The sequence below is a fragment of the Diabrotica virgifera genome, chromosome 5 (genome assembly GCF_917563875.1).
Source record: "Diabrotica virgifera virgifera chromosome 5, PGI_DIABVI_V3a".
Lineage (NCBI taxonomy): Eukaryota > Metazoa > Arthropoda > Insecta > Coleoptera > Chrysomelidae > Diabrotica > Diabrotica virgifera.
The window spans coordinates 126,769,048-126,795,032 of record NC_065447.1 but is presented as its reverse complement, the minus strand read 5'-3'; the positions used below and the strand labels follow the sequence as shown (position 1 = coordinate 126,795,032).

Below are 25,985 nucleotides of genomic sequence, written 5' to 3'. Positions count from 1 at the left end.
CCTCTTAATGTTGCTCTCGCTATGTTGGCCTTCTGGACTGTGGCTTCTACATGTTTTTGGAAGGTTAATCCTTTGTCCATGATGACACCTAGGTATTTAGCTTCATTTTTCCACTCGATGGGGGTGTTCTGCACTGTCAGCTGTTCTTCTGGCTGTTGTCTTCCCTTCTTGTATAGTACCGCTTGCGTCTTTTCTGAGTTGATGGCTATCTTCCATTTTATACTCCATTCCTCGATGTCTTCTAACGCTGTTTTCAGGTTGGTCACTGCTATTTCTACATTTCTGTGTTTGGCCGCTATCGCTGTATCATCGGCGTAGAGGCTCATTAGGGTCCCTGGTGTTCTAGGTACGTCAGCGGTGTATATTGTGTACAGCAGAGGTGACAGGACCGCTCCCTGTGGCACTCCAGCTTCCGGGCTCCCGAGCTCGGACAGGACTTGTCCTATCCGAACCCTGAAACTCCGGTCGCCCAAGTACGAAGAGATCAGTCTCGTCATCGCCCCGCTGTACCCATATCCTCGCATTTTATAAATGAGCCCCTTATGCCATACTCTGTCGAAAGCTTTGCTTACGTCCAGGAATGCCGCTCCAGTGTACTGCTTATCATTGAAACCAGCTGCTATGTACTCAGTTAGTCTGAGTACTTGTAGCTCACTGGAGTGCTCTGCTCTGAATCCAAATTGAGCTTCAGGGATTATCTCTAATCTATTTGTTTCCGCTTGCAGTCTGCTGAGGATGATTCTTTCCACTATCTTGCTGATAGCTGGGAGTAAGCTGATTGGCCTGTAGTTCTGCGGGAACGTGTGGTTTTTGCCAGGTTTTGGGATCATGATGACATGGGCCTCTTTCCATCTGTTTGGGAATCTTTTATATCTGAGTATAGCGTTCACTATGTTTGTAAAATACACTATAGCTTTTCTGGGAAGGTATTTCAGAGCTCTATTTGATATTTGGTCTAGACCAGGCGCTTTTCTCGGAGAACTGTTTCTTATATGTTCGTTAATTTCTTCCGGTGATGTTGGGGGAATAATGTCTTCCGGATCCTCTGGTACCTCTTCTTGCTCTTCTACTTCTTCCAAGAAGTCATCGTCTTCGTCTACATGGAAGTTTAGCCTGCATTCACTTTCGAGTGTGGACCTCATCGCCTCAGCTTTTTCTTCTATGGAGTATACTATGCCGTTTACTCCGTGTAATGGGGGGATGGGTTTTCTATCGCTTTTTAGCATTTTCTGAAGCTTCCAGACGTTTTTCATGTTTGAGTCTGTTTCTTCCATCTCTTGTACGTAGTTTTCCCATTTTTTGCTGCGGTGTAGTCGAAGAGCCGTCTTCACCTCTCTATTTAGTGTATTTGCCCAGGTTTTGTCTACTCTGTTTCTCGTTCTTCTGGCTATTTGCTTCGCTCTGTTCTTTTCCCTTATAAGATCTTTTATTTCTTGTGTTATGTCTTTGAACCTTCCCGTGTGGATCTCGACTTCTTCTTCCGTTGTGCTGTTTCTGATTGCTTCTTGTATGATGTTTTCTAATTCTAGGACTTTTTCTTCTGTTTGTTCTGGGTCGGTTAGAATTGGTACTATATTTATTCTTTCACTAACTAGTCTTTTGTAATTTGTCCACTTTATTTTCTTTTTAGTTCTCTTCGGTTTGTTTGTTTCTTCCCATGTTCCTATTTATAGTAGAATGGGGTTGTGATCTGTGGTTCCTTCATTTAGTGTGATTAATTCTGTTTGGAGTCCTAGGTTTTTAGCAACAACGATGTCTATGTGGGTGGGAAGTCCATTTCCTGGGAAGTGTGTTGGATCTTCTGGGCCCATTGCCACTGTATCTTCGTTGTTTTCTATGTAACTGTTTAATAATCTTCCGTTTCGGTTCGTAGCTCTATCATTCCAGTTGGGGGATCTTGCATAAAGGTCTCCTATTATTATTGATGGTTCTGGGATGTTTAGGAACGCCTCTAGATCTTCGTCCATTAATGGGTCTTGCGGTCTTACGTAGGCTGATGTTATTCTGACTGCGCCTTGCCTCATTTTCACTTCTACCGTTGTTGCCTCCATGTTTACTAGTGGTGGAGTCGTGAATCTTGTGTGTTTAATTACAAAAAAAATCAATCTAATGAATGTCTTTAAATATTATATTAAGCTCAAAATCACGACAAAAAACAAATTAAAATTAACATTATTCTGATCAGTTGGACTTCCACAGTTCACTACTATACAAGTCACAAGCATGTTGTCAGCACTCAAAATCACCAAAAACGTAAAGTTTATAAAATAATTAATCTAATGAATGTCTTTAAATACTATATTAAGCTCAAAATCACGACAAAAAAACAAATTAAAATTAACATTATTCTGATCAGTTGGACTTGCACTATTAGTTCCTATACAAGTGACAGGCATGTTGTCAGCACTCAAAATCATTTGATATAATTACGTTTACCTGTTATAAAACATTGTAGATAAATTCAAGTTAAACTAATGAATTTTCTTTATTATTGATATTTAAAGTGAGGTTAGCTGTCAACTTATTCTAAGAATAAATATTTTATCTGCCCGATATTTGACTAATAACTTATTTGGAGTTTATTCATAGAATAAGTCTTATTTGACGTTGGTGAAACGGAGATATGTCAGTTTTATTGGTCGAATAACTTCATTCATTGAATAGACCCCTATTTGTCGATGGTGAAACCGGCCCTTAGTGTATTTATCTGTTGTGCTTGGTATAATATTGGAATTTAAGCATTTGTTTTGATCTCTACAATATTTAAACCAGGTAAGATATTTTCAATAAAATGTATATAGTCCAGGGTAATACCTAAAGTTTTTCCCATTCAAGAGCAAGGACACTGAAGCATTTTTTCGACAAGTAATGCAGTGGTGGCTCGTGACCTCAGTATGCGGGTAGGCTACACATATACTTCGGGTAGGCGACAAAGAATATCCTACAATTTGTAATATATTTTGAGCCGTCTTGCAATACTAAATGTAATCTATGAGCGCAACAATGTTTAAAAATTGCTTTTGGAGCATCTACTTTACTTTTTGATTGTAATCCGTTTAAAGAGCCAGCCATTACACTTGCACCATCGTAAAATTGAGCAATTAATTTATTTTTGTAATCATATGGCTCAAGCACGTTTGAAATTAAACTATATAGAGCGTCTGCAGATCTATTCTCACTAACATCAAAAAACCCTAAAAATATTTCTGTTACATGACCAACTTTGTTAACAAAACGGATTGTTAAAGCACACTGTGATTTTTCGGTTATATCAGTAGTATCGTCCGCTAGTATAGAAAAAAATTGACTTTCATTAATTTCTGTTGAAATTTCATTTTTTACGTAATCGACAAGACAATCTATTAAATCATTTTGTATTGTTTTTGACAAACTCGTGAACACTCCTTCTATTTTTTAACATGATCCTGGATTTCCTGATCGCGTTTAACTACTAAATTAAAAATTTCTTTAAAATTACTCATGTTTGAAGAATTATGGCTCTCATCACTAACAGAATTGTAACATCAATTTCTTCAACTTCTTCAATCTTTTTCAACTTCTTCATTATATATCTTATTAGATAGAGAAATATGTCCAGCTAAAGCACTGTCAATAGTTTGTTTATTTTTTCTAACCGTTTTAAACCTAAGCAATTGTTTAAATGTTCTTTCGAAGATTCATGTTTTTTTACACTAGCTGATAAATTTTTCAAATCTGAATATCCCTGACTCACTCAAACATTTTGCTTCAAATTTGAGAGCAACAGACAAGGCCAACAGAAAAGTGAATTTTTAAAATAACTTCCGCTTAGCCATTTATGATTTTCATACCATATTGTTTTAAACGATCTCGAAAATGGTCGATTGTCTTTTGTCTTATCTGTGGATAAAATTGTTAAATTTGGTAAAGGCCGGCCCATTGAAATAATTTCTGATCTTTCTTGATTTTGGCGCCTTGAAAAAGGTGTCTCGATCAAACTGCATATTACATCGTTTAAAATATTCATATTCGATGACTAAAGTTTTTCCACCAATAAAACTAACACACCTACGTTTCAACAACGTCAAATATTACTTATTTTATTTATGTATCAAATAGTAATTATTTACTCTTCGAATAAATTGATAAGTTAACAATTATCCTCGCTTTAAATTTTTAATTATCTATAGGTATAATCTAATATAACACAATTCGTCAGTTTAACTTTAAATTATCCAAATTGTATTGAAACACAATAAAAATATAATGGGCGACTGACAAATAACTGTTCACAGATTTCTTTGTCGTTAGTGAATTATTACTAAATTAATATAAAATTAAAATGCCTTTCAATAGACCGATCTCAAATTTACCTGTTTATTATTCAGTTTTTATAAACAAATTTAAATTGTCCTACCTAGATTTATTCAATACTTAACCTACTAATAACAGCCAAAATCAATAAACAATTATTTAAACAGTTTCACAAGACACAAGAGAAGCAACTGATAAAATTTTGTAGGTCCGGCTATAAGACTCTGTGCCTATCCGCCCCTTCAAAATCGTAGAATACAGTCGCTAAGCAGGCCTTTAGTTCGGGAGAGATTAAATGTCCAGCAAACGACGGCACTGTTGCCAGATTTACCTTTTTCCTTTTAGCGGGAATTTTAAAATTAGTCTAATGCCACTTTGGTTTTAAGAGAGAGTTCTGTATTCTTAAATTTATAACCTTACTTTTACAAGTAATTAGGATTATTTTATTTACATGTAAATATTGAAACAAGTACTGTGTCAAATATTGTACTGTGTCATAATTTAAAAGTCATGTTGCAGTATTTTGAAAAAAAATGAAGCTCAAAAGAAATATACTTATACAGTACAAATTATTTTTTAATGGGAATGGAAATTTACGATTTCAAAGGTGAAAATGTGTTGGGATAGTATAGATGGACACTTTTTTATTTTAGTATTAAGTGGTTACATAATTATTCAGAATATTAATAAAATTACTAGTAATTTGAATTAGTTTTAATATGTATTATAATAGTATTAATTCTCATCATGTATCTGGCTAAATAGCTAAGTGCTAAAGCCGCAAAATAAAAAAAATTGAAAAAACATTCTTAGTGGCCTAGCACCTTTACTTTGCCTGGGGGCGAGGCGAGTTAATAAATTCTATTTTCTTATTGCAGTCATTTTGTGACGGCTTAAGAAGTTACATAAATGATGTCCTTAGGCTGTGAAATTTTAACCGTAGAAAGACATCTCTATGACTTGTATTTACATGAAATAGGGCTTTTCACTCAGTCATTTGTTTCGAGCTTCTGTCATGTGTTGTCTAATATTAATATATCTATGTCATATGTTATTGATATTGCCAATGATACAAACTAAAGACGTATGACGTAGATATATTAATATTATGTGACGCTTGACCAAAGCTCGAAACAAATGACAATCGATGAAAAAGCCCTATTCAATAGGGCATTTCATTCACAGTCATTTGTTTCGAGCTTCTGTCATGTGTCACATAATATTAATATATCTACGTCGTACGTTATTGGTATATACCAATGATACAAACCAAAGACGTATGACGTAGATACATTAATATTATGTGACTCATGACAGAAGCTCGAAACAAATGACAATCGATGAAAAGCCCTATTGGCGTCTGCATATCAGGATCCGGTAATACTATATTATTTATCTATGATCAGGATATTGCTGGGTGTACACAAGTAAACAACACTTTTTTGATTAAAAGGTTTATTTCATTAAATCAAAACTTACATGGATACAATTTAAATAAGATATTTTTTCTATTTAAGGCAATATAATATAAGATATATATTTTAGTATAACTCTCCTACATTAACAAGCTTTAACACATTCAGTGGCCATGAAGTATGGGTAGCATCACGAAGGTTTTACGGAAGGTACTGACGACACATAAGTTATGTGAGTAGTACTGTGTAACTAAATAAATGATTTAAGTATGTGGTACCAGCCAAGTAGAGCTTGTTCGAGATGGGTACCAAACATGTTAATCTGGTCATGCACAGAGACTTATACTATATTATGTTATATCTCATATTGCTCACTCATTACTTCTGGAGTGAACAATATGAGATGTAATATTATGAGATATACCTATTATATATTATGGTATAGAGTATAGCTCTCCATGAGTGCCAAGTTTTAAACTTAACTGATAACAACTAATGGATACCCTTTTATCCAAAATTTTATGAAAATTTTGAATGGTCATATTGGTATTAATTCCACAACCCCTTCCTATAACAATAGGCCCATTGTTGGATGTTATTGCAGTAGTTCTACTGGAAATACTTACTAAAATTGTATGTATCTGCATCACTTAGAAGTCTACCCAAAAAGCTATTAATACTCTCTAAACCATCATTAATACATCTTGTATATATAATAGGATTTTTTTCAGAATCAGATATTTTATTAAGATTTACTTACCATGCTCTATCTATGTGCCAGGCACTTAACAGTCTATTAGGAGCAATACCCATTACATTTGACGAGGCATTGTAAAAGGTGTCATATGAAAACATTTGACTATACATATAATACCAACACAGACATGTATTTAAAAAAATTGGTAAATTAAAGTAGGTATCTTTTCTATTTGAAAATAAGAAAGCAGTACAAAATCCATTCCCAAATTCATCTTTTACTAATACTGTCATAAGTTCAAAGTCATAGGAATTGAGCCCATGAGTTCCATCGATTGCGATAAAGGATTTGCCAAACTTAATTAACATTTCCTTTTGGCACAGTATTAAGGAAAATAAGACAAAAATCATAAATGTTAAATTCAGAATGAATATCCATTAGTATGCCCTGTTGTTTGTAAAATAATATTGGAAAAAATAAATAATCTGTAAGCATTCAACCCAAAAATAAACACTGGTTGCATCATCATTGTACATATACCCATCTTTCAAATCAATGCCATAAGAGAGTTTAATGTTTGTGATATCTCTTCTTGTAAGTAAATTAATTCTTTTTAATTTGCCTCCTATGCTATTATGCTATCCTGGACAGTCTGAAGTTTACTAAAAAAGTAAAATATAGGTATAGGAGAATCAAACACACTAGTTTGAAATTGTAAACTGTAGTAAATATTCATGAGTATAGGCGGGTTGACATTACTAGTGAATAACGAACGTGGCTCACGCTTACGTATTTTGCCCGTGCTATTGTTAGATATTTTATTATCTATTTTCAAACCCAAGCAGTACATTTGTATTTATGCAATGCATAGATACAAATGTACTGCTCGAGTTTGAAAATAGATAATAAAATATCTAACAATAGCAGGAGCAAAATACGTAAGCGTGAGCCACATTCGTTATTCACTAGTAATGTCAACCTGCCTTAATATTTAAAAAGTGGTTTAGTGGTAACATTCTTGTTTTAAATTATATTGTGTATATCGACGGCGGAAAGGCAGGACCTCATAACTGGAAAAATTGTATAAAATGAGTTACTTCGGTTTTCGCTTTAGAATAAGTGTATCAGCACCTATTAAACAGCTTTTAGAGCTGGGAAAGCCTTTTGGAAGCCTTCCGGAAACTTTCCCAGCTGTAATCGCTGTTTAATAGCTGCCAATAAACTTATTCTAAAGCGAAAACTGAAGTAACTCATGTTATAAAAAATTTTCAGTTACGAAGTTTTGCCTTTCCGCCGTCGATATGCAAATATTTTACTTTAGTGTAGGAAACAGAGGTTGAACCTTGCAAAATGGACACAAGTCCGGTTTTATTTTTTTTCTGGCATATCAAGGGGTGCTTATTATAAGACTAACTTTTTCTGAAAAAATTTCGCCCCGGAACCCCCCCTTTCACCCCTTTAAAGGGGGTAATTTATGGTTTTTGCAGAACGTAGCCCTTCCTGTACCTTTTACAAAAAATTTCTTTTATAGAAATATGAAGAGGACTATATTTTCTACGATTTATTTTCGACAGCATCTCTCTATCATCCGACGTTTAGCAAGGGTGGCGCCCCAAAGTTGACAAGTTTTTAAAAAAGATGTTTTTAAAAAAAATATATTTTTCCCTAACTGTAACGGAAATTAAAAAGAAATGCTGCGGAGATTATTCACAAATAGATGATTGATTTTTTGGTATAGGTTTCACTTAAGGGTAATTGCCCTTTTTTTAATTACAGGGTGTTACATTTTAAAAAACCCCTTTTTATACCATCTGAACCGTTTATGCTAGAGTAAAAAGACTTTCAGAGATTACCCATGTACTGGTGTTATTTACAAATTTGTATAATGCACCCCCATTTTTTCCCCGGAACCACCCAAACAAAAAGAAGAATTAATAAATAAAGTAATTTTCTTGGAATCCTTCACACACAATGCCCTTCATTAATATGCTTCATATATCATTTTGTGCAAGTTATTATTACCCATGCATGGACACTAAAAGCGATTTCCTAGTGCAACCCCTGTAGCCAAAAACAATAAATAAAATGGGGGGTTGAAAATTTTTTTTTGTTTTTTGCTTTTTGATCCATATGGGCATATGCTTCATAAATAGTGCTTTTCAAAAATATATATGGTTATTGCAACATCCCTGCGGAAACCACCCCTATCCTTGAAAATATACTGCAGAACCTACCCCTATACCTTATCCAGCATGTTTTTACGATTTTCTCATTACCTATTCATTTTTTTTAAACAAAACTTATACAAGGTTAAAGACCACTATTTACTCTAAAAATTAGGTCCTATCAATTTTTTTCGTTTAAGCAACCGTTACGGCACAGTGGCGCCGTAAACCTCATATATGCTTTGACGGGCTCCAGTTTTTGTTTATTTTTTCGTCATGTGTTTGTTTTATTGATAAAGTACTTATGTAAAATAAAACAACACAGTGTAACCTACAAATCATGACCTATGCACATTTTACATTCTTTGCTCCCCAAAGCTACAGTGGTGGCCCAAAATAAATTTTTTCATATTTTCGCCACCTACACGCATTTTATTGCGTTAATGCTACCTTAATAGCACAATATTCACCCCTAAGTGGTCGCTAAGCAGTGGCGGATCCAGGGAGGGGTGATGGGGGCGATCACCCCCACCGCTCTCAAACCAAGTGATATTATATTTGAAGATTATAAAAATATTCATTTATTTTTATAGAAATACTTATATTATATTAATATTATTTTTATAAGAATGACTTTTTATGCTTTAGCGACAGTGGCGGATCCAGCATCGTTAAGAGGGGGGTGCCAATTGGTTAAATTTCTATAAAAATAAATGAATATTTTTATAATTTTTGAATATAATATCAGTTGGTTTGAGAGGGGGGGAGGTGATCACCCCCATCACCCCTCCCTGGATCCGTCACTGCGTAGCGACCACCTAAGGGTAAATATTGTGCTGTTAAGGTAGCATTAATGCAATAAAATGCATGTAGGTGGCGAAAATATGCAAAAATTTATTTTGGGCCACCACTGTGGCTTTGGGGAGCAAATAATGTAAAATGTGCATAAGTCATAATTGGTAGGTTACACTGTGTTGTTTTATTTTGCATAAGTACTTTATCAATAAAACGAACAGATGACGAAAGAAGAAACAAAAACTGGAGCCCGCCAAAGCATATATGAGGTTTACGGCGCCACTGTGCCGTAACGGTTGCTTATACGAAAAAATGAATAGGACATAATTTTTAGAGTAAATAGTGGTATTTAACCCTGTATAAGTTTTGTTTAAAAAGAACACATAGGTAATGAGAAAATCGTAAAAATATGCTCGCCAAGGGATAGGGGTAGTTTCTGCATTATATTTTCAAGGATAGGGGTGGTTTTCGCAGAGATGTTGCAATAACCATATATATTTTTGAAAAGCACTATTGATGAAGCATGTGCCCATATGGATCAAAAAGCAAAAAACAAAAAAAAAATTCAACCCCCCATTTTATTTATTTTTTTTTTGCTACAGGGGTTGCACTAGGAAATTGCTTTTGGTGTCCTTGCATGGGTAATAATAACGTCCACAAAATGATATATGAAGCATATTAATAGAGGGCATTGTGTGTGAAGGATTCCAAGAAAATCAATTTATTTATTAATTCTTCTTTTTTTTGGGGTGGTTCCAGGGAAAAAATGGGGGTGCATTATACAAATTTGTAAATAGCACCAGTATATGGGTAATGGCTGAAAGTCTTTTTACTCTAGCATAAACGGTTCAGATGGTATAAAAAGAGGTTTTTTAAAATGTAACACCCTGTAATTAAAAAAAGGGCAATTACCCTTAAGTAAAACCTATACCAAAAAATCAGTCAATTATTTGTGAATAATCGCCGCAGGATTTCTTCTTAATTTCCGTTACAGTTAGGGAAAAATATATTTTTTTTAAAAACATCTTTTTTAAAAACTTGTCAAATTTAGGGCGCCACCCCTGCTAAACGGTGGATGATAGAGAGATGGTGTTGGAAATTAATCGTAGAAAATATAGTCCTCTTCATATTTCTATAAAAGAAATTTTTTGTAAAAGTTACAGGAAGGGCTACGTTTCGCAAAAACCACAAATTACCCCTTTTAAAGGGGTGAAAAGGGAGGTTCCGGGGCGAAATTTTTTCAGAAAAAGTTAGTCTTATAATAAGCACCCCTTGATATACCAGAAAAAAAATAAAACCGGACTTGTGTCCATTTTGCAAGGTTCAACCTTTGTTTCCTACACTACTTACATTTTTGAAGAAAGTCTCAAAATAAACTTTGAAGAGATATTTATCTGATTTTGGTATTTATGTAAGTGCTCTATATCATCCTCATGCCCATAATGTGTTTTAAAACAGTTTCATTATTTTTAGATACTATTATTCGACTAGTACACCAAATAGACATTTTGCAGGATCCTTGGGATTTTAAAGCTCATTCTCTATCTTGTTTTGAAAAATAATTTTTTGAGGATCACATACATATACATTCATAATAAGATGTTTCATGTTCTTGTACTCTTGTTCTCTGTTCTCTTCCTGTGCCATCCATACAGTACAAATCTAAAAAAAAAACAACAGAACAGGTGATTACATGGGCAGTTATACTACTTACAGCTTACTTTGTATCTAATCTATTATCTAGTTTATTAGTATTTAGATTACTCTATTAGTATCTACCTACATAAAACTATCTTTGAAATCTAAATTTTTGATATCAACATCAACCTTAATACTTAAAAAATAAATAATAATGTGGAAGTTACACGTACCTACCTAAAAGTTTTTGAATTGCAATTTTATCAACTGGAAAAGACTTCAACATAATGAGTTTTAAATTATGACAAAGCACAATATTTATTGTTTCAATTTACATGTAAATAAAATAATCTTAATCACTTGTAAAAGTAAGGTTAAGATTTTTGACTTGAGAAAACAGAACTGTCAAATTTAAAACCAAACTGCTATAAAATTTTAAAATTCCCGCTAAAAGGAATCTGGCAACATTGCCGTCGTTTGCTGGACATTTAATCTCTCCCCTTTAGTTCGCATAAACAGAGAGAGATCGCACGTCAATTCGGTATTGGCGTCGTTCTATTTCAGGCTACGTTTTCAAGTGCCTGACCAAGGAAGAATATAGAATCTTATACAGTACTACTGATACTACAAGGAGCGTACAATAATTATAACTACGGAGAAAATTTTTTGGATATTTTTAAAAATAATTTGCATAATTTTTGCTATTTTATTGTAGGTATTGTGTCAAAATTTATAAATTACAATTTTGAAATAAGTAATTTATATTAATCATTTATATTATTGTACTACATTTGAAGAGGGTAGGCGGCGCCTACCTTGTCTACCCCGACGGGCCGCCCCTGAAGTAATGCCTATAAGAGCAAATTTAACTATTTCCTGCGTAGGATCTGGCGGCCATTTTTATTTATAAACAATTTAGTGTCAGAAAACGCCATTTTTCCTTTTTTTCAAATCAATTGAAAACAGTGAAACTTATGGGTTTATAGTACAAACATCTTCGAGAGAATGGAAAAAGCTTTAAAATGGATTATTACAAAGTTTGAAACACTCAATTGATACTCAAAGTTTGATATACTAATGGATTATTACAAAGGTTAATATAATTGCGAAGAAGGTCAAAATTGCAAAAAAATTATTTTCGCATAACTATTGTAAAAATGAATGTACAGCTTTGAAGTTATTGTCAAATGAGGGTTCTTTGGTGCTTAATATGTGACAAAAATTTCAAAGCGATTCATTCGATTGTTTAAATTTTATTCAAATTGTTTATCCCAGAGAATATTTTGCAATAACATGTCAGAAAAAAAATGATGTTAGAACCAATCCACAATGAAAGAGCATGAGCTATATTTTCAACTTGGTTTAAAAAAAGTAAATAAAAAATGCATTTATTAGTAATAAATAATTATGCAAAAGTATCATCAATCTTTCTTATAAACTTTTTATTTTTTTATAGAATAAATTATATATAATTTTTTATCAATTATACATAAATAATTAATTGATTGGTTGACTTACCTGTTAAGGAGGGACAATCATAATTGTCCTATCTTACATTTCGAACATTTGTACTTATGGTAGTGGTCTTTTCGGGCCGCTGATCACAGTTTAAAGAAGCAGAAGAAGAAAAAGAAGATTATTAAGCTTCTTGACAAGTGACTTCCGCGCATCACTGTTTTTTTTTTTATTTTATTTTTATCGCACAAGACATGGGTGGGTTCAAAAGAATCAATGGGGGGGAGCGTACAAATGTTCGAAATGTAAGATAGGACAATTATGATTGTCCCTCCTTAACAGGTAAGTCAACCAATCAATTAATTGTCCTTCACATAACATTTCGAACATTTGTACTTATGGTAGGCTGTTGAAAGATTAAACAATATTGTGCGATAAATAAACAAAAGTACATTGCAATCCAAAAATGAATAGTACTTAGCAATTTTTTTTTTTTTAGAAACTTTACAAAAAATATATACATATGTATACCTAACTAATATATTAGAGCAATTATTAATTAAGATTCATGTTTATATTTTAATTATATGAGATGTGTACTTTCAACCAGGTACAAATAAACATAATAAGAAAATTAATGTTCTTACTAATATTAGTAACCTACACATGTAATATAATTACAATTACATACAATTACATGGACTCACCAGACAATACGGTTTTGCAAAGAGTCCGTAATCTTTTGCTAGAGGTTTATTATAAAAAATATTGAATACTTGAGAATTTTCTGTCCATCTCGTCGTCTCTCTAATATCTTCTATTATCCAGTTCTAACTCCCGCTGAGGTAGATGCATGTCTGACACTATACACTTTAAAAATATTAGTGTCTATATTTTTAATTTAAAAAAATGTTATATCTATCTACTCAACGCCTGGGTAGATGTTGCTTTATACGTCTCTTTTTTTTTGTTTTTAGTTATAAACAAATTGTCTTCCGATTGAGGACGAATGTTTTAGAAATCTCTAAACACTCTCAACTGTGTTTTTTGTTTTAAATAGGTTGATATTTGTTTATTTATTATTATTATTATTATTTTTTGGGGAAGTCTTTATCCTATGTTATATCAAAATGTCAATTTTATCTTGATCCATGAAAATATTCTGAATTGTTATTAGGTACAGGGTTTGCAACCTCTGAACTGAAGTGAGTGCAATCAACATTACAAGTTTGTAAGTAAGATCTTTCAGGGAAAGGCTTGTGAGACGAAATAATGTTTCTAAATAAAGTAATACTGGTAGAGGGTCCCAAGTTAATTAATATTTGGGCAATTAAGGTTTGAGGTTATATATACATTTGTAAAAAAAATTTAAAAATATTTTTATAATATTCTAGGATATCTTCTATCAACGCCAATGCAGCACTGTGAATGTTAATACGAGCTATAATTATAATCCGGTTCTACGATAGATTTAATAAAATTAAAATTTGATAATTCATAAGCAAAATGTTTATTATTTTATACTAAACCGTCACCATCTCTTGAAAACTGTATCATACAGATTTAGTGATTTGTTGTAATAGATGGGATGGAATCCTCAGGAATGCCTTTTCTTAAAAAGCTTGCCTGACAAGAATACGGAAACCCAAAGGATGTCCTGGATATAAAACCCCAAAAAAAATTCTAGATTAAATTTTTATCAGGTCCATAATTATCTTTTTGGTTGTGTAAGGTATGGTGGTCAAAGGTTGTGTACCAAGGCTGAAAAACATAAAATTTAAATCCATGCCAATCTAGAGTTAAGGCATTGGCTTTCTCTGATCCGGGGTCAGGGTTCAAAATTACATACCTTGCACATTTTTTTTTTTTTTAGGATATGTGGCAAACATATCGATTTCTGGAATAAGAAGCTGCTCAAAAATTATAGTAACACAATTATCACTTAAAGAATACCTACTCTGTTTCTATTTTTAAAGATCTTGATTCCGAGTCAGGCAAAAGCATTTTTTTACTGTTACAGATGCAAAAATTATTTTTAAATTCCTATTTTCACAGAATTATTAAACTTATCTGCAAATGTTGAGTACTGTACACTACCCATCTTGTTAATGCAAGACACAGCTGTTGCGTTATTTATTCCTAGCAAAATGTTACAATTCCTATATTCGTTGAAAAAGGATTTCAAGCCACTATATGCTGCTAGTAACTGAAGTACATTTATATGTAGTTGTTGTTCATGACTCCAAAAACCATGAGTTTTGTTATCAATGCAGCATACCCGCCATGCTAAAAGATATATGCATCGCAAAATATTTCAAGTACATAATTGGATTATTTTATATTTTGCTCACTAATTGGTATGTTATTTAACCACCAATTGTAATCATTTTTAAGTATTTAGGTATGGTCATTTTAGTGTTATAACTATTAGTTTAAGAAAGAGGCTACTTTTCTTTTGTATTTATTTATATATTGTTTTTTTTTTAGTATAATTTTCCATATTTAACTTCCATAAATGGACGAACTGTTACAAACTGACCGATTAAGGCTGCAAATGATCTTATTTTACATGTATTTTTATTTTTGATGTTCTGAATACTATTAGATTTTTTTTTTTTGTCAGCAGGTGCAAAATATATCAGGTTCGAATCAAACGTAAAACCAAGAAAAGTTATATTTTGTGGGGGTGAAAGTATACTTTTCCTTTTTTTTTTATTTATAGTAAATCCCAAGCAGAAAAAACATAGAAAATGTTTAAACAATATTTTCTTTACATTTTAAATATGATTTTGAAATTGGTAAATGGTCCTCTAAAAAATTGACAAAAGTAAAGCCTCCTGTTATTAGATTATTTAGGGCTGGTTTTAAAGTTTTTGTAAATATAAAAGCCGAGATATTATTCAAACCAAATGGTAAACAGTTTAATTAATATAAAAAAGTTCTGTACTTAAATTTTAAATATTTTTTAGAATTTTAATGAACAGGAATAGCAAAATAGACAACTTTTAAATCTATTTTTGCCATAACCCTTGAAAATGAGCTTGAGGACTGACCTATTATAGTCTTCCAGCTTAAAATATGTGGCTTCTATAAAGCAATTTAATTATTTTAAATTCAAAACAAAATTCTCTGATTTCCGTCTTTTTAGGCACAAAAAACTACGAAAAATAAATTGTCCTTTTGTATGTGAAGAAGGAGAAATAGTAATTTTTAATTACTTTTCAAGTAATTTTTTTTTTGTCATACGACCAGTTTGGGTCTATGAGAACTTTTGGTGCTCTCTCTTCAGAGGGCGTTGTTTTAAATAAAATATTAAAACCTTAGACCAAACTTAAAAATTTCTTATCTGAAGTAATCCCTTTCCATATTTTAATACAATTAGCCATATTACCCTATTAATTTTTATTGACATTTAGTATGACATCCTGGTTGTTCTCATTTGCTTTTGGTACTGCTGTCTGTTCGATTGTTTGCATCTCGATGCTAGTAGAGGGTGATTTGAGTACTGACTTTGTCCAATTCTTGGTCTGCTCAAGGTTGAATTGAAGTTTAAACGCTGCTGATTAAAGTTGCTAGATTCTGAAAGAACTCTTGATGGATGCTGAGTGGAAACAGCAGCTTGGCTTTGTGGTATAGTCTTTGGATAAACAGTGGTCTTTTGTGGCTTCGTAATGACTTCGAGATGACTTAATAAAGCTGATTTTGTATCTTTGTTTAATATTTTTGACAAAACCAAACAAAAAATTATTGTAAGTACACTTACTAACTTTGTAATATTAAGGTAGACGATAAAAATCAATGCAGAATGTGCAAAAAGTAGTTAAATATATTTTATTCTAATCTAAACTTCTGGGCTACTATAAGTAACTCTGCGAAATAGGAGTAGCTCAAAATAAAGATTTTCTGGGCTACTAAAAAAAAAGTACCCTCTTCTAGTTTTATTGTTTGAGGACAAACCAAACAAACATTTAATGTAAGCAGTAAACTTACTACCCTCGTAATATGAAATCTAGGCAAAATGTGCACAAAGTAGTTGAATAAATACATTTTATTGTATTCTAAACTTCTGGGCTACATTAAAGTACCTCGGAGAAATAGAAGCAGATAAAATAATCATAAAGATTGTCTGGGCTGCTAAAAAGTACCCTCTGCTGTAATTTTATTGTTTGAAGACAAACCAAACAAAAAGCTTGGTGTAATTAAACTTGCTTGTAATCTTAAATCAAAGTAGAATTTACAAAAGTAGTGAAATAAATATAATTCTATTGTATTCCAAACTGCTGGGCTACTGTAAAAATACCTCTGAGAAATAGAAGCAGATAAAATGATCATAAAGATTGTCTAGGCTACTAAAAAATACCTCTGCTCTAGTTTTATTGTTTGAACACAAAACCAAACAAATAATTTAGTGCAAGTAAACTTGCTTGTAACGTGAAATCGAAGTAAAATTTACAAAAGCAGTTAAACTAATATATTTTGTTCTATTCTAAACTTCTGTACTACTGTAGAGTACCTCTGAAAAATAGAGGCAGGTCAAATAATCATAAAGATTTTTTGGGCTGCTTAAAAGCACCCCTGCTCTAATTTTATTGGTAAACCCTTTATTTTGTTCTATTTTAAACCTTTGGGCTATAATTTTATTTTTAAACCCCCAATAATGTAGTCTGTATTACTTTGGGCTACCTTAAGGTATCCTTCTTGACACAAACAATATAAATTTTTGCATAATATCATGTCTGTCGGACATTTTGCTACAAAATAAACATTAATAGGAAAATCAGTGCAGTGTGGCAACATAGCGCCTGTTACATCTCTGTGTGTTTTGACAAATACTATTGACGTTTTGAGTATTTCGAATAGGGAAGAAGGCGAGATATAGTAACTATGACAACAGAGAAAATATATTGATAACAACAAAAAAGGACCCCAAGTTTGAATTTGGTTAAAATTGTCATTTCGTAAATATTAAATATTTATAGTTCGATCTATTCATACCTAATTTAATTTATCTAACATAAAATGATTCAAAAATATCTTATAAATAACTTGGTCTTTTGGGATAAAACCCAAAAATATCATATAAATACCTTAACTCTACCAGTTTCTGTTGCAAATTTTCATATTTCCGCGTCTTTCGGGATACACAATTATTCTCTGATGACTTTTGTGGTATTTTAAACACTGCCTAATAATTTTTATAAAACTATTTGGAAAGCACTTGTGATCAGTACACGCACAGAAAAAAACAGTGATGCGCGGAAGTCACTTGTCAAGAAGCTTAATAATCTTCTTTTTCTTCTTCTGCTTCTTTAAACTGTGATCAGCGGCCCGAAAAGACCACTACCATAAGTACAAATGTTCGAAATGTTATGTGAAGGACAATATTACTTATTAGTTGTGCATCTAAAACAGAGTAAAAAAATAGATTTTTTTTAAATGTTCTTCAAAAAGTTTATAAGGAAAAATTTTTTTTAAGCTCCATTTAATTTACAATCTGTTATCAATCGTAACAATAAGTAAATTTTATGACAATTATTAGAAGAACAAATGACATGTAGGAATTCTCTCCAGTGAGAGGCTTCCTTTAACATATAATTAACAAACAAAGTTAATAATGTAGTGGTAAATGTTAATTAATTTTATTTAAATCTGTTTAATAAGTCTGTAGGCTTAAAACGCTTTAGTCGACGCACTTCATCGTTGACATTAAACAGTTCGCGCACTAAGTGATTAGAGTGAGCACTAGTTTTGTTTTTGTATTTTTCACTGTACTTTGTGACTTCAGTTTTTATGGATTGAACTTGGAGGTCTTTTTCTATTATAGTGTTCGAAACATACCACGGAGCATCGGCTATAATTCGAAGAACTTTGTTCTGGAATCTTTGTAGGATTTCTATGTTTGAAATGCTAGCAGAACCCCATTATTGAATTCCATACGTCCATATTGGCTTCAGTACGGCTTTATATATTAAGAGCTTATTTGTGAGATTTAATTGTGATTTTCTGCCAATAAGCCAGTAAAGTTGTCTTAGTTTGAGACCCAATTGTTTTCGTTTTGTAAATATATGTGTTCTCCATGTTAATCTTCTGTCAAGATGTAAACCTAAATATTTGACTTCATTTCTCTGAGTAATTATTTGATTATTTAATAACACCGCTGGACATATACCTCTTCTTAGTGTAAAGGTAACATGGATTGATTTGGTCTCATTAACTCGAATTTTCCATTTTTTAACCATGCTTGGATATTATTAAGGCTGGCTTGTAAGTTTCTTCAGGCAGTTACTGGATCATGATGTGAGGCGAGTATTGCAGTGTCATCTGCGAAGGTTGCTGTTGACGGAATAAGAAAAAATTGACGATACTTTTGCATAATTATTTATTACTAATAAATGCATTTTTTATTCACTGTTTTTAAACCAATTTGAAAGTCTAGCTCATGCTCTTTCATTTGACACCTGTAAAATTTTTATCACCTATTAAGCACCAAAGAACCCTCATTAGACAAAAATTTCAAAGCTGTACAATAATTTTTATAATAGTTACTGTGAAATTAATTTTTTTGTAATTTCGACTTTTTTCGCAATTATATTAACAATAAATGAGCATATCAAACTTTGTAATAGGCCATTTTAAAGCTTTTTCCATGCTATCGAAGATGTTTATATTAGAAAAACCATATTTTCTATAGATTTGAAAAAAAGGAAAAAGGCCGTTTCTTGACACTAAATTGTTTATAACTAAAAATAGCCGCCAGACCCTACGCAGGAAATAGTTACAAATTGTCCTTATAGGTATTACCTGTCTAAAAAACGCTTTAGTACCTTGGATGTTGAAGTGTCACGAACAGGGTATATTTTTGCCTTATTACCCTAGCCTAATATACAATCCCCTGTAACGCTAATATTACACACGCCGATTTTGGACGGTCAATTTTTATATCGACCTTCCAAATTCATATAGTGAACCACATGTGAGAAGAGGACATTGCATGGTTGAACGGTGATCGACGGTCGTGCGTGTGTGTAATGTCCCATTCTCACATGTTGTCCACTATAGGAATTAGGAAGGCCGATATAAAATCGACCGTCCAAAATCGGTGTATGTGTGTAATTAGCGTAAGTCAGGCTATTAACGGTTGTGCGTTACTTCGTCAGAGGAATCAGTGGCGGCACTAAGATCCAGCAGGCCCCCCTTAAGGTTGTTCACCAGGCCCCCCATAATACTGCACGATCAACATCATAAATCGTTGTAGGCTTAAATGATGCCCAAAATAAAATAAAAATAATATACGTTATTCTTTAAGGAAAGGTTAAACATCTGTTGAGATATCTGACAGAATTATTTCATAAGACGTCACAATATTATCTAATTAAAGAAAATTCAATCAAAATAATTTATAGTAAATCTCAAAATTAAATGCATTGTTACCCAGTTAACAAAAGATGTATACACTCAATGGATTTAACCAATTTTCGCTATAAAAAAATGGAAAAATTTTTAGTAGGCCGTAATAGCAATAACAATATTTTTATTCCTGTTATACATCAGCAGTCACTGAAAGTCAAAAACAACCATTACCTCCGATTTCGTTAAACCTCTGTCGATTTTCATTCAAATTGGTGAGAAGTTAGAGGATAGAGGATACGCCAAGAAACGAAAGTAAAATTTTACCCTGGGGTTGAAAATTATATTATTAAAAATTGTACATTTGTTATATAAAATGAACAATTAAAATCTTTGTTCTTTAATAACTCAAAAAGTATTGATTTATTTTGATGACTTGGTATAACATTTTTTGCTAAAAATTTATCCCTCTGTCCATTTATGAGGTTGAAGCGTTTTACTTATCTGCTCTAATGGGATCAAGGAAAGACTATCTACTAAGATACTGGGGGGTCGAAATGGGGCTAGTAGAAGGAACAGACACATAAAGCTTCATGCATACGGCAGCTCATTTTTTGTGCGTTGGCAGGTCGTAGGTTCGTTGGGAGGGGTAGGAGGGTTTAAAGAAGACTAAGTTGAAGCTTTTTTCCAACCACTACCTGTATTTTTAAGAGGGTTTAATGAAGTAATGAAATAACCAAATAAGCAAAGGATACTTACACAGACTTGAGGACCTTCCTACTATTTAAAGAAATTTGGACGCCGTTTGAAAAATCCTCAAATTCACATATCGAGTACTTACTGGACATATTCCATACTTATGGGAACCAATTTAGGGACATTCATCTTAGATTCCTCATTGGGTCAAACTGGGCTATCATTTACGTTCCTATGGCTTCTATGCCATTTCTTTTCTTCTATTCTAAAACTTAATTCGCTTGTATTAGATATCTGGTTAATAATTTTCCAAAACGTAGGTTACAGAAATAAAAATGTGTACATTTTATAATGTTTATTTAAACCTTTATTTTTAAAACAAAAATCCATGTCACACGTCAAACACTTATCCAAAATTTTCCATTCGAGATTTGGGGGAAGACATTCAAATCATTACAAAACAGGAAACATGATAAGTTGATACCAAATAACATCATCGGGGTACTTCAATACGGGAATTCTTACAGGAAACATGAACAAATCCATATATCATCTTAAAAACAGGGAAAGACAGGAAACACGCACTTTTTTTACCGGCAAACCAAACTGCATAACAATAATACTGTTTCACAAGAATATATCCACGTAAAATGCTGTGAAACTATTGTAGTAATATTTCTTGACAAGTTACAAATCCTTTAGTTCTTCTACCATAAGAAGAAAACCATTTTAAAGCCGGCAAAGTGCGTTTCTTTGTGTGAGTTCTAACAAAAAAGGTTCAAACGTGCTTTCAGAACTAAACTTTACATCGTCACGTATCTCTCGCGTCAAACCGATGATTCTCCCTCGGCTGAACATTACCAATCGGTGGAGAGTAATACAGGATATTTAAAATCTAAACCAATAATATCATAGGGTTTTTAGCGCTCAAAACCAAGGGAAATATACTGGGACCTCTCAACGAATCCTTCTAGAATAATAAATGTTTATACAAGTAAACAGGAAATTTCCTGTGATTTTACTATGTTGTGAAATAAACGGTATTACTCAAAAGCAGGGACGGCTTAGAATTTTTAATGATATATTAACTCACCAAATATTTTAGAAAAATAGATATTATTCTTGGGATAAGATTAAAATTAATGAATTTTATAACAAAACATTGTAGCGGGAATTTGTAATGCTACAAGGTTATTTTTAATAAAATAATTTTCACCCCTTAAAAAGGGGTGACAACCGCCTCTGTTTATATGATCAGATCTGTAAGTTTCATATATTCAAAGTGCTTATTTTTTAAACAAATTGGTTTTTAAGTAAAATTTTTAATTTTGAAAAAAATGCTTTTTTTCAAAATAACTCAAAAAATTATTAGAGATACCAAAAATCTCAAACCATAAAAAAGTAACTTTTTCTTAAGGGGCCTCATAGCTTTGGTTGCCTAGGGGCCTCAAGGTTTTTAATCCGGCACTGAGGAACAGTTTCATCCCAAGTCAGGTTGATCTTCCATAATTCCTGGATGATGAGTTTTGCTGTTATTATGATTGGTCCTAGTAGTCCCAAGGGATCATACAATTGACTTATTGTAGATAATATTAATCGTTTGGTTATTTTATTATGTTGTGACATATTGCTAGTGGAATAATAAAGAGAATCTGTATTTGCATTCCAATAAACACCAAGAGTTTTGTTCTGCTCATTTTCTCCTAAATTTATTGAACTGGAATTCAATTCCTTGTTCATGTGGAATTGTACTACATTTGCATTATTGCTCAACCATTTGCGAAGGTCGAAATCAGCTTCACCTAACAACTTACTAACATCATGCTGAATTTCTATTATTTCTTCTACTGAGTTTGCTCCTGTGAGCAAATCATCCACATAGAAGTCATCTTTGATTATCTTACTTGTAATAGGATATTTGTCTTTGTTTTCCTCATATATTTGGTATAAACACCTTATCGCTAAGTACGGAGCAGATGCAGTACCATATGTTACTGTATTTAATTGGTATGTTTTTTATATTGTCATTAGGATTGCTGCGCCAAATTATTTGTTGTAAACTTCGTTGCTCTGGAGTTACTTGAATTTGACGATACATTTTTGATATGTCCGCTGCTATAACAATCTGATGTTTCTGAAATCGAAGTAAAATTGGGAATATATCCCTTTGAATGCTTTGTCCAACGAATTGTGCATCATTCAATGATACGCCACTGTCTATTTTTGCAGAGCCATCAAATACCACACGAAGTTTTGTAGTTAAACTTTTATTGTTGATTACAGCATGATGGGGTAAAAAATAACTTCTCTCACTTTTAATTTCCTTTACTTCGGTCATGTGTCCAAGTGATTCATATTCGGACATAAAATTGACATATTCCTTCCTTAGTTCTGAATGTGAATGTGCAAGTAATTTGCATTCTAATGAAGAAAATCTATTAATTGCTGTTTGTTTTGATTCTCCCAATTTTCAAATCTGTTCATTGAATGGAATGTTTACTATGAATCGACCCCTAGCATCTCGTTGTGTAGTACCTTTAAAGTGATCCTCACAATATTGTTCAGTCTCTGTTAACTTATTGACACTGTTTATTTCTTCTATGTTCCAAAATCTTGTTAATGTAACATTAGTGATCTCTGATGCATTGTTAATACTGGAATAATTAACAGTTGAGTTGGATATACCTCTTGGAATTGATAAATCTCCAGCAATGATCCAACCCAGTTGGGTTTTCTGTAGGATGGGCATGTTTGACCCCAATTTGACTTGACCTACTGCTAATAATGACCAGAATACATTTGATCCCAACAGTATGTCAATCTGACCTGATTGATTGAACTGTGGATCAGCTAATTTTAAATGACTTGGTATTTTTAAATGTTTTTTATTAAAAGATACTAAAGGTAATTTTTCAGTAATGACAGGTAACACTAAACATGTAAAAGCAGGTAACACTAAACATCCCTCCCTGAGACTGTAATTTTTCCTTGCCGCCGGTGGGAGGGCTGAGTAATTGGTCTTGGTCCCTTAATATGTAAGGGGAGCACGACCAGTGAAACCAAACACAGTCTCAGCGTCCAGTGTCTGTGCACCGGGTCAGCGCCGGACACCGCCATTGGACGCTAAAAGGCGCAGCAACTGAGGCGAACAGTTGCTGCGCCTTTCGCCTTCAGCTATTATAAATTCCCTACCCTGTTCCTAGGGCCACGCTAAACCCATATCATGTCGCCCCCCCCCCAACAAACTTTTTCTCATCTTCTGTGAGACGACTTATCCGAGCGCGAGTGGCTGATTCCTGATCACATCCCTGTCCCACATCCACTATCCCTCCACTTACCTCCCTACCCCCCCCCCCCCCCCCAGGAGTAAACCTGTAAAAATCCGATGGAGTAAACCAGCGGGAAAAAATCCGGAATCCAAGGTGTGGGACACCGTGCCGAAGGATGCATGACCACACGATACGTGGCCACGAACGGTTCCCTCGGGGCACCTGGCGAAACCCCGTTGTATCGTAGCCTTGCCAGCACATGCGGGGCTCTGTGGTGGTCGAAACGCGTTTCCCTAGCTACTCGTGGGATCTATATGTATTCGTCACAAAACTTAAAAATCGCGGGCAACCAGGGCGACAAATCTGGAAGGAATCGAGGCCTATACCGGAGGAACTCTATCGAAGATCCTTTGGGACTAATTTTGAAGAGAAAGGAAAGAGAGGAAGCTACCGCAGAGGATAGTATTTATAAAAAGAGAACATGTTACGAGGCAGTCGAGCTAATCGACTACCTTGAGGAAATCTCCGGTATCCTATACAAATGTGAAAGCGCTGTCAGAGACCATAGGACACCGAAACCGGTGACAGATCTTATCAAGAACCTAGTGAAGCGTCACTCCATGCAGAAGATGGACCTTGTGAAAATATGGCTGAACAAGCATGCCATGCTTCCAGTAGAGAAAATGATGGTCAACACGGAGACTCAGGTGGAGACGGGGACGCGGGAAATAAGTACCCAGACGGATGCCTGGCATGGACCGCCTGGGGCGGTCAAAATGAAGAATATGGAGGATATACGAAGTTACGAGGACTTCTCGAGGTGCTCTCGGTTCGACTGGACCGAGAGCATCTTTAGGAAGACGAACATAGTGGTACAAAATCCATTAGACTCGGGGTGCAAAATAAAGGTGGTGGTCCCTGAAGCGAATGACCCTACGATGACGCAATCTATACAAAGATTATTCAGGGATAGATACCCGGCCCTCTCCACCCTCAAGGGAGACTTTGAGGTAATGGAGAATACCTTTACGGTCAGGATAGACGGGGAGAGGAGGACCACAGAGGAAAAGATCATCAAAGCCAATGCGAAGACCCCAGAAGACATCTGGACCGTTTTGGAACAGGTTAGGGAGGAGGCGGCCCCAGGGGACACAATTGCACTCCATCACCTTAGCTACATGGAGGTGAAGGAGATGAGGAAGATGGCAGAGGCGATTTTCGCCAGTACGGATGTCGGTAGAGTACAAATCCATACAACAGCGACCAGAAAGGACCGGCAGACGTACGGCTTCATAGTCTCAAAAAAGGATACCTCATACTCCCAATTGCTGAGGGGGGTGGAAAAGGCGGTAGGGAGCTCCGAGGCTAAGGGGGCGATCCGTAGCCTCAGGAGCACGCGTGATGGGAATCTTCTCATCACGTTGGACAAGGATCAGGGAGCGGCAAATGCGATAAGGGGTGCCATAGTAGGCAGTGAAGGAGGAATGGCTGCCAAATTAATTGGTACGGAAAGACAGACAGTCATCCACATAAGAGGGATGACTGATAACACCGAGGAACAGCACATAAAAGACGCAATCGCAATGGAGGTAGGCTCCTGGGAACCTACCTTCATTATCAGACAAATAAGGCCTATGAGGAACAGCACAAAGGCCGCGACAGTAGTGCTGAGCCAGGCAGCGGCAGACCGCCTGATGAACATTGGACATATTAAGATAGGACTCGCTCGGTGCGACATCGAAAAGAGGCACGTAGTCAAGAGGTGCCAGAAGTGCTGGAGTTACCTCCACGAGACGGATAAGTGTGACGGGCCAGACCGCACGGGGTGCTGCCAAAACTGCGGCGGCAGAGGTCACATCTTCGAAGCATGCAAGGAGGAAGAGCATTGTGTGATTTGCGAACAACCCCACCGAATAGGCAGCGGGAGGTGCCCAGCCTTCCGGGAAGCACTGCAGAAGGCGAAGGCGGCGGAGCCCGAAATGACGAACTTACCGCCGACGCAGAAGAGGAAGCGCCCCGTGAGAAGAAACAAATCCACAGTGCAGCAAGAGAAGCCCATGGAGGTGAACACGGTACACTCGAAAGAGGCTACCCAAGAACAACAGAGTAGACAGACGCGACTTCCATCGGCAGAGTTATTAGAGAAGATGGACGATGAGGTTTTCCACGGGAGCTCCTTCCCGGAAAGTGAAAATATCATGGAACAGTTCGATCG

The 25,985-nt window shown here is 34.4% G+C and overlaps 1 long non-coding RNA gene across 2 annotated transcripts; it reads right to left on the bottom strand.

Annotated features, from left to right (window-relative positions):
* Positions 1-6,611: 6,611 nt before the first annotated feature.
* LOC126885135 (uncharacterized) lies at positions 6,612-11,428 on the bottom strand. 2 transcript variants are annotated; one of them, XR_007698292.1, is made up of 3 exons: positions 11,237-11,428; positions 10,716-11,027; positions 6,612-7,067 (listed from the first exon to the last, which is right to left on the bottom strand). It is a non-coding gene; the product is annotated as an uncharacterized LOC126885135 (long non-coding RNA). The 2 variants fall into 2 exon arrangements; XR_007698291.1 differs by having other exon boundaries at positions 11,241-11,427.
* Positions 11,429-25,985: the final 14,557 nt, after the last annotated feature.